Source organism: Bubalus bubalis, chromosome 4 (genome assembly GCF_019923935.1).
Source record: "Bubalus bubalis isolate 160015118507 breed Murrah chromosome 4, NDDB_SH_1, whole genome shotgun sequence".
Taxonomy (NCBI): Eukaryota; Metazoa; Chordata; class Mammalia; order Artiodactyla; family Bovidae; genus Bubalus; species Bubalus bubalis.
In genome coordinates this window covers 111,785,581-111,791,870 of record NC_059160.1, presented here as the reverse complement: position 1 = coordinate 111,791,870, position 6,290 = coordinate 111,785,581, and the positions used below count along the sequence as shown (strand labels likewise).

Sequence of the window (6,290 nt, the reverse complement as noted above, 5' to 3'; positions counted from 1 at the left end):
ATGCAGGAAGTGGTATATATACAAATAGGATAAATATTTGAGAAGAATACCTAGCAGTAGGAAAATTTTAGTGGTATTGATTCATATTTCATGAAAGTGTATTCTGACAATTGTATCACAAAAGTTAAAAATATTACATTTCATTGGTTCAATGCTTGTTTAAAAACATTCCATATTATTTCCCCTGAAAATTCAGGCTTTATTTGGATATTAGAGGCTGCGGAAAATCCTAATTCAAGATTCTATGTTTGTTTTGTTTTGCTTTGCTTTATTTTAATTTACCCTTCATTCTCCAAATTCACTTAATCATGAAGTCTTTTTGTAAATGACAGCTCTTGGCATACTCTGGAACAAATGTTTCAAAAACACATTGGGAAACATGGAAATATGTCTATGAAAAAACAGTTGAAAGCACACATGAAAGTTTGCAAAGATCGTGGGGTGCTGGCCAGTCTTTCCCGAATTCATTTATAGCTGGTGTCAATTCTTTATTGATTCAGGTGTCCTCTGGTTAAGAGGTAACCATGCAAAAGAAGATGCTCAGAGGGAGCTGGGAACATAACAGTGACTCTCAGGCTTCTTAGATGGTTACTTTACAACTGGCAGGTACATTTCGAGGAATGCCGTATAGTCCTCTATGATACTCTGGGAATTTCTAATTGCTAAGAACCACATGCTTCCTAAAGAGTATATCTTTTGTTACACCTGAAGCTGGGGCTCTCCATTATACCATTTAACAGTAAAAAGATAAAAGACACTTCTTCCCAAACCTGGGGCTTTTGGCCCATTAGTAATTAAATTTAAAAAAAATAGAGAGATGATTAACACATGTGTCCAACCCTGTTTTAAAGCTGGAGACTGAAAGAAAATGATAAAAGCTTCAAAAGAGTAACAGATTAATGTAATAGGTGGTCATAGGAACAAGCAACCACAGTACAATCTGATCAATGCTGTACTACTGAAATAATTGAAGTGTCCTAGGAAAACAGGCATGAGGGAGAGAGAGATTCCATGTATGGAAAACAGAGGGAGAAGCTGGCTAAGATTTCACAAAGTAGGAGACATTTCAAATGAAGTAATGTGAATAATAAAATAACTTAATGGAAATTATTTAATAATAAAACAAACAATTCACTCCATGAAACAGAAAAATGGACTCAGGAAGCCAGATCTTTAAGATGCGTCACAGACTACCAGGAAAAATTCTCTGAGATCATGGTGCCATCTATGTCTGTGACCTTGAGCGCTAGTTGCTACTGATGTATTCACTCAGCAAATGTTTTCAAGACTTTATAATGTGAAGGGCATACTTATTAAGTATAAGGCATATATTTGTAAACACACAAGCCTCAAGCTTAAGCTTCTAAAAGTATAATGCAAAAAAATGCAAATAGGCAATTAAACTACCTATTTTTTAAATGCATGCAAAATGCTGCCTGACTTGGTAAGTCGGGTCGTTGTGTTTATGAAGAGTTTTCCATGTGGAGATAGAGTGGGGAACAAAACATGAAAACATTCAGATCATTGCCCCTGGTAGTTTACAGCCACAGACAGACTTTGAAGAGGCTCAAAGGCTCAACTGCAGAAGATCGTATGTCATCCCACACCAAGTTTTGAGCAGTAGGTACGTCTACCTTCCAGGATGGCTAGTCCGCCCTCCTCCACACACATGCACACATTTCTTTTCATCCAGAGATCAGAGATGATTTTTGAACTTTTCTTACCTTCTTGTATTTCTTTAAAGAAAAAAGTCCTCAATTTCTTTCTTTTTTTTTTTTATTTATTTATTTTTTAATTTAATTTTATTTTTAAACATTACATAACTGTATTAGTTTTGCCAAATATCAAAATGAATCTGCCACAGGTATACATGTGTTCCCCATCCTGAACCCTCCCCCCTCCTCCCTTCCCATTCCATCCCTCTGGGTCGTCCCAGTGCACCAGCCCCAAGCATCCAGTATCGTGCATCGAACCTGGACTGGCAACTCGTTTCATACATGATATTTTACATGTTTCAATGCCATTCTCCCGAATCTTCCCACCCTCTCCCTCTCTCACAGAGTCCATAAGACTGTTCTATACATCAGTGTCTCTTTTGCTGTCTCGTACACAGGGTTATTGTTACCATCTTTCTAAATTCCATATATATGCGTTAGTATACTGTATTGGTGTTTTTCTTTCTGGCTTACTTCACTCTGTATAATAGGCTCCAGTTTCATCAATTTCTTAATAAACATCTACTAATAAATTAAGAAGGCAGATGTACCAGTGACATTCAAAAACTACTTATTCCACTAAAACGAGAGTATCCGATACATCGTGATTGATTTTGATTATAAATTTGCAAAATACAGTGGAAACAATGAACGCAGCTTCTACATTGAATTCAAGTAGGAAAACAGATGAAATGATAATTTGTCACCAGATGGAACTGTTAAAAATACAGACTGCAAAGTTGTTAAAAATTTGCCTTGCATTACATATTGACAAGCATTTCTAGGTCTCAGTACTCTGTATGTTCCACATTGTACACGTTTGCTCCAATGGTACTGTTAATTACTGAAACGTTAAAGTGGTCATATCTGAGGAGTTCAAAGCAGCATTGCCAGCACCGGAAAGTTTATCTTTTCAAAACATCTCCTTCCTTATAAGTTATCCTTTCATATCTCCTTCCTGTAATTTTTTTTTTCTACATTGATTTACTCTTGATTTACAAAGGTGTGACTACCCTCTCCAGCACCTTTCATCACATTCTTTCAGACAGTATTCTTATAAGATGCAGGGATTCATTCTGAACACCTGAGACATAGTTCCAGAGCAGCTGTTGCCTGTTAAATTTCATTTTGTTTTCTGATTATTAAATTTCAAAGTTAAAAGTAGGCTGTTGCATTTCTAAACAATATTCTACTAATGCTTTCAGGAATGCATACACAGGATTTTAGATTTCTATTCCCATCAGGCTTCTAATGATCTATTTTTGTACTCACTGTGGTCTTAGCCAGGGTCACTATAGAGTGGTCCATACTTACTTACCTATATAGTATTGGGTCCTTTAGCAGGAAAGGACTATATCATTGTGAAATTCATAATAGCAAAGAAAGATAGTTAGAAATATGCCTTGGACTTCAGCAATAAAATATTTTAATAAAAAGTATCATAATCCTTCTGCCTCAATAATCTTAAAATAAATACAGTTCAAGAATATCAGATGATCAGATATGAAATTTTGACTCTACAAGTACAAACAGTTCCAATTAGTAAGACCTGAAGTGTTATACAAGTAAACTAAGATGAAATTTACAAATAAATTAAGATTTTCAAATAAACAAATACAGATATACCTCAGGATTATTGCAGGTTCAGTTCCAGACCACCATAATAAAGTGAGTCACAAGAATTTTTTTTGTTTCCCAATGCATATAAAAATTGTATTTACCTTATGCTATCATCTATCAAGTGTGCAATAGCTTTATGCTTAAAAGAATTTATGCCTTCTTAGGCTTTATGCCTAAAAGAAAAACTACATTCCCTAATTAAAAATATTTTGATTCCCCAAATTCCAGCCCTCATCTAAGTCTTCAGCAAGTCATAATCCTTTTGCTGCCGGTGGATCTTTCCTCCATGTTGGTGGCTGCTGATTGTTTAGGGTGGTGGTTGTTGAAGTAGGGGTAGCAATTTCTTAAAATAAGACAATAATGTTTGCCACACTGATTGGCTCTTCCTTTCATGAATGAATCCCTTGTAGCATGCAATGCTGCTTGATAGCATTTCACCCACAGTAGAACATCTTTCCATTGGAGAAGGAAATGGCAACCCACTCTAGTGTTCTTGCCTGGAGAATCCCAGGGACGGGGGAGCCTGGTGGGCTACCGTCTATGGGGTCACACAGAGTCGGACATGACTGAAGCGACTTAGCAGCAGCAGCAGCAACAGAACATCTTTCCAAATTGGAGTCAATCCTCTCAAACCCTACTGCTGTTTTATCAATTCAGTTTATGTAATATTCTAAATCCTCTGTTGTCATTTCAGTTATTTTCACAGCATCTTCACCAGGTAGATTTCATCTCAAGAAACCACTTCCTTTGTTCAGCCATAAGGAAGCAGCTCAGTTCTTTATTGTGAGATTCCACAACTCAGTAACATCTTCAGGTTCCACTTCTAACTTTAGTTCTCTTGCTACTTCTGCCACATCTTAAGTTATTTCCTCCACTGAAATCTTGAACTTCCTGAAGTCATCCATGAGGGTTGGAATCAACTTCTTCTAAACTCTTGTTAATGTTGTTATTTTGATGACCCATGAATGTGTTTATTGGCATCTAGAATGGTGAATCCTTCCCAAAAAGGCTCAGCGGACTTTGCCCAGATCCATCAGAGGAATCCCAAGCTATGGCAGCCTCACAAAATGTGTTTCTTAAATAATAAGACTTGAAAGCCAAAATTACTCCTTGATCCATGGGCTGCAGAATAGATGTTATCTTTGCAGCATGAAAACAGTATTAATCTTATTTACATTGCCACCAGAGCTCTTGAGTGACCATGCACGTTGTCAATGAGCGGTTATTGTTTGAAAAGTCTTTTTTTTTCTGAGTAGTGGGTCTCAACAGTGGGCTTAAAATATTCAGTAAACAATGTTGTCAACAGATAAACGTCATCTGAGCTTTGTTGTTGCATTTGTAGAAAACAGGCAGAGTAGATTTAGCTTAATTCTGATGGGCCCTAGGATTTTGGGAATGGTAAACAAGCATTGGCTTCAACTTCAAGTCACCAGATGCATTAGTCCCTAACAAAAGAGGCTACCTGTCTTTTGATGCTTTGAAGTTAGGCAGTGGTGTTTCCTCTCTCCTTTTGCAAGTCGAGATGGCTTCTTCTTCCAATATAAGGATTTTTTTTTGTCTACATGGAAATCTGTTGTTTGGAGTAACCACCTTCATTCATGATGTTAGCTAGACCTGGATAACTTGCTTCTACATTAGCACTTGCTTCTTCACCTTGCACTTTGATGTTATGGAGATGGCTTCTTTCCTTAAACCTCATGAACCCTCCTCTGCTGGCTTCAAGCTCTTCTTTCACAGCTTCCTCAGCTCTCTCAGCCTTCATAGAATTAAAGAAAGTTGAGGCCTTTCTCTGAACTTGGCTTTGGCCTAAGGGAATGTTGTGGCTGGTTTGATCTCTCCAGATGATTGAAACTTTCTCCATGTCAGCAATAAGGCTGTTTCCATTTCTTATCATTTGTGTGTTCACTGAAATAGTAGTTTCTTTGAAGAACATTACCTTTGCATTCACAGCTTGGGTAACTAGACACAAGAGGCCTAGCTTTCAGCCTATCTCAGCTTTCAACATGGCTTCCTCACTAGGACTAATCATTTCTAACTTTTGATTCAAAGTGAGAGATATGCAAGTCTTCATTCACTTGAACACTAAGAGGCCATTGTAGGATTGTTAACTGACCTAATTTCAGTATTTTTGTGACCCAGGGAGTAGGGAGTTCCAAGGAGAGGGAGAGAGACTGGGTCAATGGAGCGGTCAGAACAGACACACTTAAAGATTGTTTGTCTTTTTATATTGGTGCCATTCATGGTACCCCGAAACAATTGCAATAGTGACTTCAAAGATCACTGATCACAGATCACCATGATCATAATAAAGAGAAAGTTTGAGATATTGTAAGAATTACTAAAATGTTACACACAGATGAGAGCTAGTGTTAGAAAATTGACACTCATAGGCTTGCTCAATGCAGGGTTTCCATTAACCTTGAATTTGTAAAAATCACAATATCTATGAACACAATAAAATTGAGGTGTGCCTACATAAACAAATTAATATATATAGAATAATGGCTAAGACCTGCAATGGTTAAATCTTTGTAGCTAGAGATGAAATTCTCCTCTCACACTAGCTCTGTGAGTTCAAGCATAGTACGTAAGCATCTAAGCAACTGTTTTTTTCATTGTAAATGGGAATAATAAAATTAAAATTTCAAAGGTTTTGGTGATTAAATTATATAATATTTATAAAGCAATTTATTTCAATGCTTGGTTAATAATATATACTTTATATATTCAACTTGTTGTTGTTCAGTCATTAAGTTGTGTCCAACTCTCTGCGACCCTGTGGACTGCAGCAAACCAGGCTTCCCTGTCCTTCACTATCTCCTGGAGCTTGCTCAAACTCATGTCCATTGAGTCAGTGATGCCATCCAACCATCTCATCCTCTGCTGCCCTTTTCTCCTTTTGCTATCAATCTTTCCCAGCATCAGGGCCTTTTCCAATAGTCAGCTCTTATATAT

At 37.0% G+C, this 6,290-nt stretch overlaps 1 pseudogene; it reads right to left on the bottom strand.

Moving 5' to 3' along the window:
- Positions 1-3,586: 3,586 nt before the first annotated feature.
- LOC123333388 lies at positions 3,587-5,429 on the bottom strand (annotated as a pseudogene).
- Between the last annotated feature and the right edge of the window lie 861 nt (positions 5,430-6,290).